Below are 20,272 nucleotides of genomic sequence, written 5' to 3' on the forward strand. Positions count from 1 at the left end.
CATGTAAAAAAATAATTAAATATAAAATATGGAAAACAAGAAACAAGATAGGAAAATAAAACTCGAATATAGAAGTACCAAGAAATAGAAAGCATCGAATAGATAGAATTCGAAGCATATTTTTGAAATTGTCGAAATCCAAAATATACTAGTATCTCCGAAATGTTATGACCTATCTCACTAGCTCCTATAAAAAAACAACCTCCATGAAAGTACCTTAAATCATGATAACTTGCTCTCTTCTCTGGGTAGTCAACCCTGCAAGCTCACATTGACTTTGCCGTTATAAAATATACGCATTTTTCAGATGACATCATTTACAATATTGCTGGATTCCCTGAATGGGTGCTGCTATATATTCCAAAATGGAGTCATTTATTTAAGTTTTTCTCTCAATGCAGCAAAGCAGGAATATTTGGAATTCTACCGTGTGAGCAAATGTCGACAGCATGTCACTCTCAGGATTCATTACACACGAAGTAATAAACAGATGGCTTCTAAAGTCGAGTTTAAAAAACAAATTGAATTGTGTTTTAAACTCCACAAACATATTGTTCTCCAGACCTAAAACTTAATGTGTGGAAAGAAGTAAATATTTTGTTTACTTATTTAATATTTTATTTTAAAATAACGCTGAATTCAATTTTGGTTATATTCACACATTTGGTTAAAAATAAAATATTCCTTCAAGTCATTTCTTCGCACAATAACTAAATTAATTAATGACAAAAATAACAACTAATAAAAGATTTACCGTATTCTTACGTCACTTTAATTATAACATAGTAGAGTTTTATGTTTTTTAAACAATTATTTTATTCTTCTTGCCTTTTTTGTCACTTCCAGTTTTGCCTGCTCGCTACTAAATATAAGCTGATACCAGTTAGAATAGAGTCTTTCAGCTTAAGAAAGAGCTTTTGGCAGAGAAAGCAAATTAAGTCGCTACTATTATCCTAGATTTTGAGTTACTTTAATCAGCTTTAGCTTTGCTAGCCATATTTCTTCGCATAAATTGAGGACCTCAACGGAGCTTGTAGGAGGAGCGCTTTGTTTTGCAAAACTCAGATTTTAAATATAACTTCTTGAGTCCTTGATTCAAGTAAGTCTCGGAGACTATTACAGCTGTTGCACAAGGTGTGGATTGTTTGGCTCATGAAATAATAAAAACGTTTATTTTAAGCATATTTTCTATTGATGTTACTTTACTCATAGATTAAGAGGAGGCTATTAATCGCCTCCTCTTAATCTCTGAGTAACCGTGCAGAGACATTAGGATTAGTTTGAAGGCCGGATAGATGAAAAATGAGCAACCGCCTTCAACGGGAATCGAACTACGGACCTCTGGAATACCGGCCCAACGTGCTACCGTTACACCACGAAAGCACGTTAAGGAAGTGGGAAAAATACCTCATATACTCCCCTTCTTAAAGGGCGACTAGGATTTTAGGGGACCTAGTCACCAAATCCTGGGTGCGGAGAATCATCATCCACAACCCTTTTTTTTAGTTCGGGTGCCACTGTAGAGACATTAGGATTTGTTTGAAGGCCGGAGAGATGAAAAATGAGCAACCGCCTTCGCCGGGAATCGAACCACGGACCTCTGGAATACCGGCCCAGTGTGCTACCATTACACCACGAAGGCACGCTAGGGAAGTGGGAGAAATGCCTTATAACCATTCAAAGAAACTAGATTCTGAACATTGGAGCCCAACGTGCGCAGTTGAATGGGCGGGGAGACAGAGCAAGTTTAATTTAGCTCCTGCAAGGTTACAAGCTGGTAAAATGCCCATAAGGCCCGATTATAAGTTTACGCATCTCGTAGGTGCTATGAAAGCTTCAATGAAGCCACTCGTCAGTTTTGGTGGCAGATCTGTCGTAAGTTTTGTGGTAAAGCTAGAAGACTTCTTCCTAGTATATACAGTTTCTGAGCAACAGAAGTTTACGACAGCAACGTCCGTTTAAAAGGGAAATGTAATTAGCGGCTTAAAGTCATCGTAAAAATTTTGATTGGTAAACACGGCAGGGAGACATACAAGTTTGACGTTGCGTTAATTAAAGCATTTAACCCAGTAAACAGAGTTTGTTTGTAGTTGGGATTATTCTGAAAATATCAGGTTGGGGGGGGAATTGCGTGTTCCTCTTAAGGGAAATCAGGAAGTGGAATGTCTCGGATTACTACATGGAGAGAAACCCGATACAGGAATCATACAAAAGGATAATGTCGAGGTTGCTACCGCAGATTAAACTAAGGAATCTAGGTACGTTGAAACAATTATCGGAGTTAGCTGCGGCATACGAAAGCTCTAGGATAGCCGAAAATAGCTTTATGCAGAATATGATCGTAGATTTCTCGATAGCTTCAATAATAAATTTGACAAAAGAAGAAACAAAAGATCCAGCCAGAGAATTACGAATAAATATGGGCAAAATAATTGATAAAGTAAGCAAGGCCAGATCTGAATGAGAAACTCCAAATAACTGCAGACACGTTGACAGTAAAAGGTGGGCTTATTCAGAATTGTAAGCTGGTTGCATATATTAGCCGATTTCTTAATGTAACTCAAAGAAATGACACTGCTACCGTGAAAGAGTCTCTAGGTATTCTTTTTACTGTTTAGAAGTTCTCGGTGTGTTTCGGTAAAGAGCCTGTATCAGTGTATACCTATCATACCGTGATCCTTTGCGTGTATTTTTTTTTTTTTTTTTCGGAAAAAAGTCATCGTCACATTTATGAGAGGGGGACTAAATTTGCAGGAACATAATCTAAAGAATAAACCTGAACTTGGGGAAAAAAAGGTCATAGTTTTAAATATATTAGATCAGTACTAAAAGTTCACCTCTACAAAAGAAATGCTTTATTGAGGTATTTTTAAAAAGTTCCCTTTTACAAGGTAACTGTTAATTTCATAAAATTATGCAAATTCAAAATTACCTAAATATGTTCTTTATTTTATCTTATATACCAGATAAAATTTCAAAAAGTTAATTTGTTTAGGAATAATTTAATATTTATCTCATGTGACTTTTTCTATAACATCATTATAAATGTGCATGTTGATGTGGACATACCAATTTTTTTTTTTTTTCATCAAATAGCTTTATGGTATTAAATGATTTAAAAAGAGGCAACTGGACAAAAGAAAGCAATTAGAAGTTGGCTAATTTTTTATTAATTTGTTGTCAAACGCTGTGCATTTTAGATTATGCTCATATGATGACAATGAGTTATTTAAATTATAAAATTATTATGAACATATCCCACATAAATTAACAAGTATAAAATTTCAAGTTGTTTGAAGTATTATGAACTGTAATACTTGCAAAAGAAATACACATGAAATTAATTTAAGAATTAGGTTTATTTTACAGGTATTCAAAAACTGCAATTACTGTTAAACAATGAAAATTAACATTAAATCTGAAGAGTATATTTTTTTCAATAATAAAATTCAACAGACTTCATGCAGCTTCGCCATATTTTTTCTATAGTTCGCTGTCTTTAATATCCTGCTCGATTTTTGTAAAAGTGAATTCTTTGTCACCCAATGTTTTGAGAACAGCTCCTAAACAAGAAAAAGAAAAATTTGTAATAATTTCACACTTCAGATGTTTTCAGTTTTTAAATATAGTTGAAGTATTAAAAGATGCATATAAAATGCACTGAGTATTTCATATTTAAAAATTTACATTTAAGTAATTAAAAATTTAATTTCACACTATCACACAGTAAGCTTCAATTATATACCTTACACAATGCCTATAATTTCAAGTGAAAAATACTTAAGATTTGTTTAGAACTGCAAGGTTGAGAAAGTCTTTAATGGCTATGTTTGTATTTAAGTACATGAGAAAAAACTTAATTTTGTATTAATTATATTGCATTAGCCTTTTCAATTTTACTCCTACATATAGTAAAGAATATTCGCTTTCTTACAGATAACTTTTTCTTAAATAAAGAGTAAGCAGAAAACTAATCACAACACTATATACATATAACAGAATACTTCATAAACATATACATGTCATTAACATACGTATATGCATTAACAGGCTATTTTACACATTTCAATAAACCAGAAACCAATACACAATCAAAAGTATTATCAGTAAATTCCTCCAAAATCAGAGCAAAAATCTTTAATTATGATAACAATGGCATCTCAGTTTGCAATATAAAATATTTCAAGTCTACATTCATGTGCATTCTAAGCAAACAGAATGCTGAATAACAATAAAATTATAAATACCATAAAAAAGTTAAGAGCCATGTAGAATGATAGCAAGACTAAATAAGTCTTCCTTCAAAAATCAATTTAAATTCAAAAATTTGCCTTCCTGTTTAACATCTCAAAATAGGGTTACTGCTTTCACTAACTAAATTTCCTGTCTTGGCAAAATAAAATTTGTCACTTCTGTTGCAGGAAATATTTGCTGCAAACTTTGTATGCAAATAATCCAGTGAAAAAATTTTAATTGTGGCTTGAATATTTTCTTTATTAAATAAATGAAAAATTGCCACATAATATTAATTTATGATCCACATGAAGCTTTTTACCTCTACCATATCATGCAGCTATTTTAAAATATATACTCTCATATAAAAGCCACAGAATTTTTTTACCAATATTAATATAGTATAAATCATTAATAAATCTTCTAAAAACAGCCCCAAATTTTCTGAATTTGATACCCAAAACATAATTCTACGTAACTGTTAATGTATGCATTTGCTTGCACATACTTAAAATGAATTATACACACAAAAACTTAACATATTAACTTTAATAAATTCTTAATTAGCAGGATGACTCAATTAAGGCAAAATATGAAAGAAATCTACCTGATGGAATAGTTGTAAAAGATATATTTAAAAAAAGCTAATATTGTTTACCTTACACATAGCAGAAATTGAGTAAACTGTATGCAGCTGGATTATTTATTAGGAATAGAAGTTAAATCAAAGTACCAAAGTCACACTAGGGCTTTAACCATTTGGGTGCAAAGAAGCACCTGAATTTCAAAAAGAATAATTTAAAAAAGCTAATAGAATTATATAACTTTTACAATCTAGTACAAATATTAGACACATAAACAACACTAAATGCCATTATTTACTTGCATATTTTCCTTCTTTGTGTACTTTACTCCTTAATTTTTCAGGATATGATTTAGAAACAGAGTTATGGTAAAAATGTATACTGGTAAAAAAAATATTGCTGAAACTGATAAGTCCTTTAAATTATATATTATAGTGCAAAGAGGGATGGAATATGTGACTAAATATGATAAATTAGATTACAATAACATTAAACAAATAACATGAAAAACTGAAAAAAAGAAGTTTTATTTGAAATTATTTTTTAACTCATGGAAAGACAGACAGTATTTCCAACTTATTAAATTCAATTATACTTTACCTTCGTCAAACCAATATTGGTAAGAGAGTTGTATTTAAAATCGGTGCTAAGCTAAAACTGCTTTCTTGCCTAATTTTATACTATTGAAAATACCGGTAATTGTCAAAGTTATTCGTACTCAATATGTGTAAGATTATTAATGAGTTGCCAAACCTCAGTTAACCATCTAATATACTACATTCAACATTATTATTTTTCTTTTTGAATGTCAGGTTTTCATTATTTCTGCCAATATATCTGTAACAGGACAAAGATTGAGTTAATGTAGAATAGAAAAATTACCTTGCAAGTTAGCACCTTTACCTTAGTGGCAGTACTTCATTCTCTAGAAAAAACATTTTAAATTATTATACTTAAACAAAAAATTCATATTTGTTACAGCAAAACATCATTAATACAATAAATTAGAGTTGAATGCAAATCTAGTTTAACTCCATTCTTGAAAACTAGTTTATTACTTTCAATTTAATTTAAAAATAATAAAAAATATGGTACGTATTATGATGACTACCTAGATATCTCGCCTAAACTGGCAATCCTTGTAGGTTATACAGGTTAACCCTAACATAGGTTATAGAGGGCACTAAGATAGAGAGTATTAATCCCACACTAGGGACTCTAACATTTGGTAGGAACAGTTTGAAAAGTGAAACAGATATTTATAGTGAACCAATGCAAAACAAAAACAATAGTTCTTTAGGGACAAAGCCCCTTTGGACTAATAAATCCGAGTAAATTAACAGCTTTTAGCTATTTTTTCCTTCTTGTAAAATAGACATACATAATATTTTTAGAAAATAACAGTACTTTAAGCATGCAATTTCCACATATTTAACACAATAATTCATTCTAGCTCTGTTGCAATACTGGCAAAGGTACTCCTCCGTTATTAGGATGGGATTCAGAAATGTACAATGAAACCTCGAGATACGAGGAAAGTATGAGCAAAATACGAGATTAATTCGAGTAACAAGCAATGAGCCAGGCTGTTGGTATGGGTGGCGCCATTTCCCTATCCGGCTCAACTCGGGGAATCCCCTCATCAGATCACTCAGTGTTCTTTTATATACGTGTTTGTGCACTTGCAAGTTAATTGTTTTGACATTTAACGTGAAAATAATTATTTCAAGATGCCTCGCAAGAAGATTGTTGCCTCAGATAATGTTGCAAAGAAAAATAAGGAGGCCATGGCCGTCGATATCAAGAAAGAAATCGTAGATAAACATAAGCATGGTGACGGAATTGGCGAAGACTTGCGGCCTTTCAACATCGAAAATCTATACTATTCTGAAGAAGCAGGAAGAAATTAAGAAACCTGATGTAGCCAAAAGAATTATCGTTGCTTCCAAGCACCATAAAAGTACTCCTAGATGTTGAGAAGCTGTTGTTGGTGTGGATTAATGAGAATGAGTTAAAATGTTGGTAACAAAGTTAAACTATTGTTATATTATTTACCAGTGTTATTTATTAGGAAAAATTGACTTGATATTAAAATGTTGATATTTTTTGGGGTGTGGAACGGGTTAACTGAATTTCCATTATTTTCAATGGGGAAGCTTGTTTCTAGATACGAGAAATTCGCTATACCAGTTGAATGCTGGAACGAATTAAACTCGTATCTCGGGGTTCCACTGTAGATATGTAAGCATGTGTATATGCATGTATGCGCATATACACATACATACATAAAGAATATACACATGCACACACGAGCACCTACATTTAAAAATGCATGCATATAAACACACATTTCTGAATCTCCTGATAACAGAAGAATACCTACATGAATCATAGGATTTACATTATTCAGTTTCATTAGAATTCTTAAATGCAGAGGATTTACATTAATCAGTTTTATTAGAATTCTTAAATGCAGAGGATTTACATTAATCAGTTTTATTAGAATTCTTAAATGCAGAGGATTTACATTAATCAGTTTTATTAGAATTTTTAAATGCAGAGGATTTACATTAATCAGTTTTATTAGAATTCTTAAATGCAGAGGATTTACATTTAATCAGTTTTATTAGAATTCTTAAATGCAGAGGATTTACATTAATCAGTTTTATTAGAATTTTTAAATGCAGAGGATTTACATTAATCAGTTTTATTAGAATTTTTAAATGCAGAGGATTTACATTAATCAGTTTTATTAGAATTTTTAAATGCAGAGGATTTACATTAATCACTTTTATCAGAATTCTTAAATGAAATCTTCACTATCCGAAAATTCAGTTTCATTTCCAGCTGAAACTGTATCAGGACAATCTCATTTATATTATTTCCCTCTAACAACTGAACATTTTGAAAACCTTTTCTATTCCATGGAAAACTAATGCTACATTAAACATACATTTTCTAAATCTGAAAATTTTAAGTTAGCTTAGAAACTGTAATCATTCTTAAAAAAGTTTGATCAATAAAATTACTTTCCTGTGAAAAAGTAATATGGCATTGAACAACACGATTTTACACATCAAGATATACTGAGTGAAAATTCCTGAAATGTTTTATTTCTTGGTATCTCTGCAAGAATTGTATAAATAAGACTACCTCCCTTTTATATAAACAAAAAAAATATTTAGTAAATATACCATGAAGAAAATTGGTTACATTATTTACAGTTCATAATTAATAGAAAATAAATCATTTATCTTATCAGAATTTATTTTTATCACATTCATAAACAGTACTAATTTAAACAAACATACCATTATGATTTCAATAACTATGAAATAGAAAATCCAAATCTGCATCTTTGATGGTCTAGTAGATTGGACGTCTCGTTTACTACAATTCAGCAGGGTGCTGACTCCCCAGACTGTAATATATATATATAATTAATTTACAAGGGAAAAAGCAACAAAAATATAAACAATTTCTTGGTTTTATATAAGCATTTCTGCACATTTACAATTAAAATTTTTTTAACTATCTAGTTATATCAAAATACATGATTTAGTAAAATATAATTCAAATAATTTAAGGTATTTTAGATCAAATACTAATTTTTCAATAAATTTTTTCATGCAAGTCTAATAATCAACATAACTATCAAGTTTTGACTTCGAAAATTATGTTTAGAGAAACTTGAAGCTGCAGTAAATAGTAATAAATTTATTCAAAACTGAAAGTAAAGCATTCTTACTTTATTTTCTTTCTTTAACTATGGCAGATCTTTTAAAACAACAAAATCAAACAAACAAAAAAGAAATGCATTCATGAAAGGACTTAGGACTTACTTATTATTCATGAAAGGATATATTTCAGTAATTACTAGTGCATAAAAATTCAGTATATATATAAAAAAATGAACACAGATTTGGAACAAAGTACCTGTGTTTCTACGGCATAAAGTTTCCTTTTTTAATAGCACAATATCTTTGAGTTAAAGATTATATATTAAAGCAAATTTATAAAACTAAATTCAAAAATAAGAAATTAAATTATTTTTAGGGAAAACACTAAGCAAATAAAAAATTTTGAATTTCATAAATAAATGAAGGTTACATGCTTTATTTTTTGGCATAAGGTAGATAACATTTCCATAACAGATTTCTGAACAATTATTCATGTTAATATTGCCTTTCTTTTTCCATTAAAAGCTATTTCCTGCTTAATTACAGTATGCTTTAAGATAAATATTAAAACGTTTGAGTAAAAATAATATAACTATAAAAAGGTGAGACACATACAAAAAGGAGTGACACAAACAGTAAGAAACAGACTAGTGCAAAATTTAACAGTACCAAATCCTGAAAATGAATCATTAGGCACGTACACAAAAGAACAACACATGGAAAATCACATTTCCTACACAGACGCTATTTATAAAATTTTATGTAGGTGAAAAAAGTACGAGTATTAAACACTGAAAATATAAAATATTCACTTACTTTCTTCAAATAATTAGTAACTTCGATGGATTCTGTCACAAACGCCAATCCACGAACAAACAGCACTCTGCGACTTTACCATTCTTTTCGACCGCCATTGCTGAGTGCTGACTTCACAAATATCCCGCCACAACCGGAAGTAGAAAGTGTCTGCTTTGCCATTGGTCAGTGAACAAGAATTGCAACGCTTTTTTTTTCTTTATAATTAAACATATTAAGAAAGCCTCTAAATTAGCATATGAAATAAACTTACTTTTGCATTATATAAATTTATATTCACAGCATCTCTGTATTAAGGTAATAATTAAATTTTTCTACGAAAAATAGAAATGTCTGTATATGCGCATGCTCAGTGTATAATCGTAAATCCGGTTAATTTTTATAGCGTAAAATTAACTATGCAAATTTTGAGTTCATTTAACTGGACCCTTGTACTTATTCTGTAGATCTCCATATTAAGAATGTCTTTAACTGTTTCAGGAAAAATATAAAATATAATATAATTATTTATTTACATTATTTATTAATTTTTTCCTCATATAAAAATTATTAAAATCGCTATATCATTTTTTCCGTACATTAAACAAAATTAAAAAAAATTAGCCTCATATGATTTTCATAACAAAGATTAAAGGAACTGAAATATATGTAAAATATCAGGATTCAGCTTGCAATTTCGTAGAGTTATTATTATTATTATTAAATAAAAATATTAGTATATCTTTGATTATAATTAATGATCCTTTGGTCTACATTAAACTATTGTTCAAGAAGTTAAACGTTTTCGAGCATCTTCTGCTGTATTTATTATTCTATTCCTCGACATGGAAGATTTGCTAGTCTTATTCCAATTCAATTGCCCACGTTTGCTAAATAAAATAAGAAGAGTATTGTACCAAACTCAGTAAGTACACAAATTTAATATACAGCTTATTCCAGTTAAATGGGTAATAGGATTTTCATAAAAGAAATTAAATTGTGTAAATTAATATAAGTGTTGATATGAATAAAAATAACAAATTTGATATAAGAAAATAAATAAGTTATTTTGAAGATGTTTGAATTAAGAAAATATAATTTTTTGCAAAAATGCACGTAAAGATTTAGCTCACATGTTAAAATTTATAGAAAAATTTTAGCCTCATATATGAATGCCCCTTTTTTCATGTTCGTGGACAAGGAAAACAAAGTGAAATGCCAGAAATACACTAAATATTTTGAATTAATAAACTTCATTTTCAATCTTTTTAGACTTCGTATAATATCCGTAAAAGTGACGAATGAAATATACCATAAAGGCAGTAGTTTCTTTCAGAACATTCGGATTCGTATAATATGCGTAAAAGTGACGAATAAAATATACCATCATGGTGGTAGTTTTATCAGTACATTCGGATTCGTATAATTTTCGTAAAAATAACGTGTGGAAAATAACGATCAAGAGTTAACAGTAACTTCAGCCTTTTTCATTCGTATAAATTTCGTAAAAGTAACGTGCAAAAAATACCATACCCTTATTTCACCAAAATTATACGTATATTTTTGGAGACGTGCTGCCTGGGTTGGTGCACCAATCAAGAATGTATAGTTTCCTTAATAGTCTTCTATGGAGTATTTCTTCCCATGTATTACATAATGTGCTAAGCAGTTGCGTTGTGAATACGTCTAGGACTTGCGGAATCTGGTACGATTGCGGAAAGATTTTGCCGAATGCAATTGAAGATAATAACGATTTTGCTACCTGGGAGAATGTAGCGTTTGCTTATAGTTGCGGAAGTTGGACGATTTATTGTAAAGTTGATGTAGTTGTGATCGGAGAGATTCCTTTCTTCACCCACTGCTCAATCTTGAATGAAATTGCTGTCCTGCTGTGTGGAGATGATAAGATCTGGCCAGCCTCTGGCATTACGCTCGATATTATGGTGCGAATTTACGGTGTTATGCAACGTCAGATTATTGGCATCAATGTAATCCTCAAGCTTTTGACCTTTTAGATTGGTAACGGAGTATCACCAGCTTGAACTGTGTCCATTATAGGCTTCTGTGTAGATTTTTAAAGGGGCTGAATATATTAAAATTACCTTTTGAAATTAAGAGCAGGATCTATTTCCTTAGAAGCAGGTGAGTAAATCGAGGTAATGGCTACTGCGAGATGGTTTAATTCCAGAAGTACGGCTACATGCTGCGTTTTGCAATGATGGTGAGAGGACAACGTTTAGGTTGCAACAGATAATGGTTGACCCAAGTGCTTTGGTCGGGGCATCATTGATGCACTCATAGATGTTCCACTGCAGAGGAAACCCGAAAGGTTTGCCGTTTTATGATAAATCACTTGCACAAGGCTTACATCTTTTTCTTCGATTGCATAGGCAACTGCATGCACTGTAGATTTCCGCGTCTATTGCAGGTTTATTGCAATGCATCTAATATAATCAATTTCAGATTTTGTTGTAGCGACAATATTAGTATGCTGTGATATTTCGACGAAATATATATAGGAGATAGAGTAGGACGGATGGTTCGCTGAGAGGAAGTTGCTTATTCTGTGATTCTTGTCTGTTCAGCTGATCCAGCTTTGCTGTGTGGCTTTACATTTGTCTGTCTTGTGTTGGCCACAGCCGTATGTTCTATTGCTACACATCTGTTGGGTGCTTCCGAATTCTTTAAAACTGTAGTCCCTGTTGGTGCCAAATAACTCTGTGACGCGGTGTGCGTGCAACCGATGAAGCTATGGCATTGCTGCATGACGGTGCTGAATGCTGTTGGCTAACATTCCACATCTACTTGACATTGCTGTTTTTTGTGATCAATCTGTAAATGCATTGGCATTAGGTTTGGTTGTGTTAAATTCAGCGGAAAAGATTCTAGAATTGATGTCGTGATTTGTTCCCCTGGACAGTCTTTTTGCAGGGAGATTGTTTTGCACGAATGTTGATGCCTGTCATTGGCGTTTTGTTTCCAGATTCTTTGTCTTCTGTTGTGTTACATACCACAACAAAAACCTTAGAAAATCCATTGTACAACTCGATAAACTGTTCAAAGAAGAGAGGTTAACTTAAAATAAAATACATTTAGAAGTTAGTCGATGTAACGATCAGTTATTCAGACAAGAACCACCCCACAAAGAAACACTAATGTGATAAAAAATAGGCTTAAGGAAAGATTTAATGTCATGGTTAGAGTATTCAAAGTTAAGCATTCATTATCTTCCTTACAGCAAGTCAAGGCTGGAAAATTTTGTCAGAAGTTTAAACATACCTTTATGACTGGAGGCGGGGGTTAAGCGGGAATTTATATAAAAGGAAAGGGTATTCCGTAGTCGCCGATAATGTCGTCCAGATAAAATCCATCTATGGGCGGTGAGACAGGCAATTAATAAGGGGAGTTTTGAAATTAACCTCTGAAGTTAGTCGTCCAGGCTTATCGGATGTAAATCAGGCCAAGGATGGACCATATCAAACAGCGAGTGTACCTACGCTTGCTGCGGACGCATCAAGATTGAGAAATCAGGCCGACTCGAAAAGAAGTGCAAAACTGCTAGGATTGAATAAGGACAGAGGGCAAATTAAAAAGACTGAGCGGATCCAAAAGACTAACGGAGCAGGAAGTACGAAAAAACACCACGGAAATGAAACAAAGCAGTATCCAAAATAAAAGATATCAATTAACAAGTTTGAGAATTGAAGATAGGGCGAACGATTCCAAATTAATTTTCAAAGTAATTAGCTTCTGCACAAAATGACCTGATTAATAATATTTAATTTCAAACAGCCAAAAAAAAAAAAAAAAAAAAAAAAAAAAAAAACAGGAAACTGAATTTCAAAACGTAATATTTTCTAGAAACAGATATCATTCCCATGAGAGAATTAAATTGCTTCTTTTAAAACACATCGCTGACATAAAAGTTGCTTTCGATATCCACTGGATTACATTCATCGAAAATAGGGATAAATCCTACAGAAAAATAGATTTCGAATACTAAATAAATTTTCCAAAAGGAAAATAATAGTACAGAAATATATTCTTAAAATGATGTATAAACGGAATATTTACCATGAATAGGGACTGAATGCAAATAAATACGAGAAGCGGGATGACGTTTAATCCAGCTTACGGTTTAAACAGGCTTATCCGCATATAATTTATCGTCCTTCTGAAAATACTTCTTACTCCTATTTCGTTATTCTTGAAATTTCAGTACATATATACGTCTGCTCTGTTACTACTACAAATATTTCTCATTTTTTAAATCTATAGCAGTAAATCCTCTTTAAGGCATCGGTCGAAAAACACGTCACTTTGATACGTCACAATTTCAGAGTAGCAAAATATGCAACTTGCCTCGTTCATATATTTTACTCAGCTCTTGAAGATCGTTTTCAAAGGGATAACTCACTTTCTTGTGTCATTTTGCGTTTGCTCTTTCAATGCATTAGCACTTTCATTCTATCAAAATGATTTATTTACAAAACCTGTTTTACTAATAGTTTTTAACCAAGTATGAGACAGTATCATAAACATAATTCCCTTACTTTCTTCCTGACCAGACGTTGTCTAGTCAGAATCTAAAGTAACTCTAAAGTAAAGAGAAAATAAATGAAGTCTGCCTCTTTTTTTTTTTTTCCTGCGTGTAACATGCTCTTCGAATTCCGTTGTATTAGGCTGAAAGACTATTTAATTTTTCGCTGTTTAAATTGAAAATTTAGCTTAGTATTTTACTTCTGTGAAATATATCAAAGCACATGCGGGATATTAGCATGAGGAAAGCTGAACTTTTCGCTTCTAATTCTACATGGATTTCAAGCAAGGAGAAAACAATAATAAGTCAGTAAAAAAATTCAGTCTAAATTCTGAATATTCCGAAAATAGTGTCATAACTATGATATATATTTTTGACATAATTTTATATCAATTTAGTTTTGATATGTGCACGACTGGCTATTAAAATTGCTTAGCCTAGAAAGGAGAGCAAATAGTTAAATCTTATTTATTGTACGTATAAATTATTATGGGGGGGGGAGGACACATGATCTACAGGTCGTTTGGAGTACAAAGCGTGAGGAATTCAGTAGGAGAGCTCTCACCTCTGGCAGTAATAACGGCTGTACAAATTGAGCTTGGGTGACAGGTACGGGTATTTAATTCCAACGTCAACTCTATTCCAGAGTTCACCAACCGCAGTAGCTGGCGAGTAGTGGCATACTAGTATCGCAGCAGCACATGACCAAATGTTCTCAGTGGTGAGAGCTCTGAGGAACGTGCTAGCCAGGAAACAGTTGAACATCCTCCTTAATGACAATGGTCAGGACAACCCGGGCAAAGTGCGAATGGGCATTATCTTGCTGAAAGATGGCGTCACGTAGACTCGAAGATAGGGCCCAGTCACTTACCATGTCAGAAATGTAACGGAAGCTGACATTACTAGCTATGCGAACAAGAAGTGACCGAGGTGTATACCTAATTGCACCCATAACAGCAAGCCAGGTGCTGTGCCTCTATGACGATGACCAATGCTAGCTGATAGTAATGTTTGTTCTTCTCGATGCCTTCACACACAATACCTTCATCATGATGCCTTACATAGAACCGAGATTTGTGTGAAAAGACGACGTGGTGCCCCTTCTGTGTCCAGTGTCATTATTCGTAGCATCATTGTAGGAAAACCTGTGTTTGCTGCATTGCAGACGTTTTCTACTGTCCGGCGTGGACACTTCTCATCCTGCACACGAGCCATGTTTCTGACTCAGGATATGTGACACGGTTGCAAGATTCCACAAGGCCGACATGAAAACTTGTCTGTAATTTCAAGCGTTAGTGATTCTGTGCTGCCTTCGGGCTATGTGGTCCTGCGTGAGCTCCAATATGTCCTCTTAGACCATCGATTCCATATCCTCCTGATCGTCATGAGATCTCATCCAACACGAAAGTCATGTCGCGGAATGATGAACCGCAGTCCCGCTAGGTCACTTTGTTGCTGTCGAATTCTGATACGTGCTGGTAGTATGTTTCTTGTTATATAACGTATAACAAGACCTTTACACAAAGAACCAACGTTCAAATGCGATTTCAAATGAGAAACCCGCGTAACTTCTCATTTATATTTAATGCAGATACCGTTACTCACACCTGCTTTCAGGGCATGCACTGGAATGCAGACATCACAGCATAATAACTTTGATGCAAATTTGCCATACATTGCATGCTTGCTTCATGCTGCAATAATTTTAATAGTCTGCAGTGCATACTTTGCTTTCTAGTTTGAAGGGGAAAACCTTAAATCACGAACCTGCATTTGTTTTCAGATATTTTACTTTAGGAGCCATCCCAATGAATAACTCACATTTTAATCAATCCCAGAAAAGGCATATGATTATATCTTGGTTGTATAATGCTAGTCCAAATTTCGGTACAGTGGAACTAAACATTTTTCCATTTTTCCCTAAATGAAATTAAAGCCCAACAAGATACCTCTAACATGTTGCATTTCATTTGACCTGTTTAAAATTGCTACGTACACACGAATATATTATTTGACTTATTTCATAAACACAGTTTATAACTATCAAATTTTTCTATCATTAACCTCAATATGTTTAAACAATGTGGCAATATAGTACGGAAATGTTACCGCTTAAACACTGATATAATATAAAACTACCATAAAATTCTTCAGTAGTCTAATGTAGAGCGTAATTCGAGGAAAAGACTGAAAAGCAAAGTATGCACATCAGAACTAAAAGCATCTAAAAATCTGTCAAGAATACATGTCAAATATGCATGTTCATGACACTGTCTTCACAATGATTAATGGGTCATAAATATAAAACTATTTTTCAGACAATGAATGATTTGTGCAGCTCAGTTATAGATACAGGGGAAATACAAATTACGGAACACATTACGAAGATTAAACTCGTCTGAATGGAAATGGTGAAGCTTTATAATACAGATATTATTCCATGAACATTTTCTAAAACTAAAAAAAAAAATACTGCCATAACTGTCATATCATAAAATAGAGCGACCTAAGTTCCTTTTCTCCTTCCGTGGAGTGTGCGGCCGTTTTTCTTTAAAAATAAAGCTAAGCAATAAACTACGTGGTACTGACATGAGCTCTTGGAATTTCCGAAGCAAGATTACTTAAATCTTTCCAGATATTGCAAAAGTAATTGATTTCATTTACATTTTGCAGTGGCCATTTCTACTTTTCAGCCATTTCTGAGTTTTTTTCCCGATAGCATACTTTAAAAAGGTAAAAATCGTTTGCATCTTTATAATGAGGTAAACTGAAGATAAATTTCGATAAAGTCTTTATTCGTGAAAGAATTCGGAAACAAGAAACATTTCCATGGAATGCCTTTATTTTTCTTTATTTATGTTTTACATCGGCATAGTCAGTAATCAAAGTAAGAAAATAGAAACTGTGTCTGATATCAAAGGAAAATCGCATGTACTTAGTAAAGGAAGTTTCATTTGAAAAGTTAAGAATGAAGAGGGGGGTCAGCAATATGACTCGGAGACAGGAAAAGCCGATGAAAGAAAGGTTATTTTCAATGGCACAGTGTTGTCGTTTTTTGCTGTTCCAGATGCTCTCGAAGTTCTCTTGTAAATGCCAATAACAAATAAAATTACAGACGAAGGAAATCGTCTGAATCATTCAATCGATCACACGCCCATTTTTAAGTGCAACATCCTGATTTCAATTCTTAAGTAAAGTGGAATTTTCACATCGTTTAAAATGTTATTGGAATTCTCATTTTTGATAAGAAATGTCTCCCTGAGAAATGGAATGATTACATTTTAATGCAGATTTTTTTTTTCAAAAGACTGTACAGTATTTCTCTGCTTTAAATGAAACTTGATTAATTTCTGAAGAATTTAAATTTATAATAAAACAGTATAGTAAACATGAATTTTCGGAGAATAAACACAAAAGTTTTAATCTAGAAGTAGATTTTATTCATTTAAAACAGCAGAAAGAAAGACAGGAAGGTTTTGTTACTTTCTTAAGACGCAATTCGCTGTTATTTCTTTAAAAATTTCACAATATCTCATTCTATTTCACGAGCTATTTTTTAGACCAGTATGCTCTCCATCAGATTAATAAACACTTTGGATATATCGTCAATGATAAAGGCATCAAAAGTCATGATACTGGTTGAACACTGCAGTTTTCAGAAAATGAAATGTCCAATACGTCACGAACAGAAATTTGTGTACAATATTTAAGATTTGAAAATCTTCAGGATTTTTCATATTACTTTTTTCTTTTTAGGAATGTTTCGATGCCTCCTATGTGTTTGCAGAGATCTCATTAATAAATTGCCCGATGAGCAGGAAGAAACTGACACTTTATTTAAAAAAAAAACAGCTTTATAAAAAGTAAACAGACTCACTGGTAAAATAGCTCAGAAGATATATGGCAAGGTTTTCTTAACACGCAAAGAACATCGCTCACAGGGCAAAGGGATTAATCATTGAGCAAGATGTCATACAGTTGCAGGACTCTGAATAAATAGCATAATTGACTGAGTATCGAATAGAACGGTCGTTTAGGATATACAGGGGTTGGACAAACATATAGAAACACCTTTAAAAAAACATGTTTCTCTGCTTAATATGGTGTAGGGAACCCGTTGGCATCCAAAACAGCTTGCAGTCTTCTCGGAATGGATAAATACAGTTCCTGTATGTTTGCCAAGGGAATATTATACCATTCTTCCTGCAAAACGGTGGCAAGTTCAGATAACGATGTTGGCGGTGGATAACGAGAACGCACTTTCCGTTCCAATGTAGACCACAAAGGTTCGATAATATTCAGGTCTGGTGACTGTGGTGGCCAGGGGAGATGGGACAACTCATCCTCGTGCTCAGAAAACCAGTCCTGGACAATGTGAGCTGTGTGAACAGGGGCTTTGTCGTCTTGGAAGACACCATCACCATCGGGGAACAAAGTTTGTACCATGGGATGAACTTGATCGGCCAAAATGTTCACATAAGTCTTGGCAGTCATGTGCCCTGACACAGTTATCATGGGGCTAGCAGAGAACCACGATATGGCTGCCCAAACCATAACAGAACCCCCGCCATGTTTCACTCTTGGCAACAACCAGTCTGTATTATAGGCTTGAGATGGCGTTCTCCAGACGTAAACTCGGCCAGAAGTGGGAAACAATGGGAAAGAAGACTCGTCAGACCATATTACTCTCTTCTACTGTCTATAGTCCAGGCTTTATGACTTAAACACCACCTTTTCCTGTTACGGGCATTAGCATCACTGATGAGTGGCTTCTCAATTGCAGCACGGCCAGCAATTCCCTGTTTATGAAGCTCCCTTCTAACTGTTTTGGTACTCACAGGGTTCGGTAACACAACATTCATTTCAGCAGTAACTTTTGCACCTGTGGTCTTCTTATTTTTCGTCACAGATGCCCTTAATGAACGTCTGTCACGATCAATCAGGACACACTTTTGTCCGCGCTGTGATTTAGCAGATGATGTTTTTCCGCTTTTGAAATATGCGGAATAAATCTTCGATACAGTACCTCTTGAAACACTAAACACCTCGGCTACCTTGCTTGCGGAAGCACCTATCATACGTGCTCCAACAATTTGCCCACGTTCGAAGTCTGTTAACTCTCACATAATGCAATGACAACCTCACATAACAGTACTCCGACAACAATTGAACTGTTTAGCACATTTACGAAGTTGTATAGGTGGCGTCAGTAGTCAAAAACGCCAGCGCCACCTACATATTTCATTAAAATCAATCTTTCTTTTCAAACATGCATTTCACAAGGTGTTTCCATATTTTTGTCCATCCACTGTATATATATATGGTAAAAAGTAAAATAAAAGGCTTTATGATATGCTTATAAGATTACCATGCACTTCTAGAAGTTTGGGCTGAAATTGTTTCAAGGACATTTTACCGGAGCCTTTATAAATACCGCTAAAACAGAGAAAATTCTTAAACATCGTCGAAGCCGTTAAGAGACATTTTGCCCATATATTTGGTTCTAACTGATCTATCTTAATAATTCAAACGTTGATCGAATTAGAATTGTAAGTTCTGCAAATTAATACAAAAGAACATACAAGCACACTTACGGGAGCAATAAGTGGTGCAAATTAAATTAAACAAAACTGTACAAAAAATTATTACTTGGAATAAACTAAAAGTAGTTAAATAAACAAAACGCATATATGACAGTGTAAAACACTTTATCTATAATGCTATAAAAACACACAAAATCCAAAACGCAACCAAATAAACATAAAGGTTTACATAGTAATGTTACAATTGCAATTTGCAGAAAAGTAAAATTGAAAAGAAATCATTACGATCCTAGAGAAATTTGCCCTGCATATATCACCTTGAATTTCCGTTTCAGTAAACTCTCAGTGTAACTTAGAAACGTACAGGAAATATGTAAAAAATATGTAAAAAAATTTCTGCTTAATGGAAGAATTAACAGCAATGTATTTTATACAAATTATGTACATTAAAATATTTCACGTAACTATCTCCCTGGAAATGTGAACGCCAATCAATTTCTGCCCCAGTTTTGTACCAACGAGAATAAAATTGTTCAACCATGGCAGCTCTGTGTCAGGGTCGATATCCAAGAAAGAAAAAGCTGACTGTATAAAGTTTCCGTGGCTTTCTCCAAATTCTGCGTAAATTGGAGGCAATTCTCGTGGGAAGTGGTCCACTAAAATTTTCTTTCTTGTTGTAGATAGAAATTCAATGCTTTTTCGTACCTCAGAATAAGGCAAACGTTGTTTTAGAATTTGTTAGAAACTTAATTAATCACTTATTTAAGAATAAATCGCTGTCATTAGACATATGTTTTTCACCTCTTTAGTAGCTTACTTCTAAAAGTGATAAGCACTGGACACATAGGAGTCCTTCTTTTATTCAAGAATTTAGGTGCCAGAATGTCATAAAAAATA

General features: G+C 33.2%; 1 protein-coding gene and 1 long non-coding RNA gene across 2 annotated transcripts in view; one reads left to right on the forward strand and one right to left on the reverse strand.

Moving 5' to 3' along the window:
- The window catches only part of LOC118183576 (uncharacterized), a 363,019-nt gene that overhangs the window by 30,170 nt on the left and 312,577 nt on the right, over positions 1–20,272 (forward strand). The window lies entirely within an intron of this gene.
- Positions 3,332–9,460, reverse strand: LOC118200703 (uncharacterized). Its single transcript, XR_015043120.1, has 4 exons — positions 9,314–9,460; positions 8,129–8,238; positions 5,700–5,742; positions 3,332–3,563 (listed from the first exon to the last, which is right to left on the reverse strand). It is a non-coding gene; the product is annotated as an uncharacterized LOC118200703 (long non-coding RNA).

The sequence above is a fragment of the Stegodyphus dumicola genome, chromosome 9 (genome assembly GCF_044657685.1).
Source record: "Stegodyphus dumicola isolate Sdum_Otavi_A_Nest chromosome 9, ASM4465768v1".
NCBI classification, from domain to species: Eukaryota; Metazoa; Arthropoda; class Arachnida; order Araneae; family Eresidae; genus Stegodyphus; species Stegodyphus dumicola.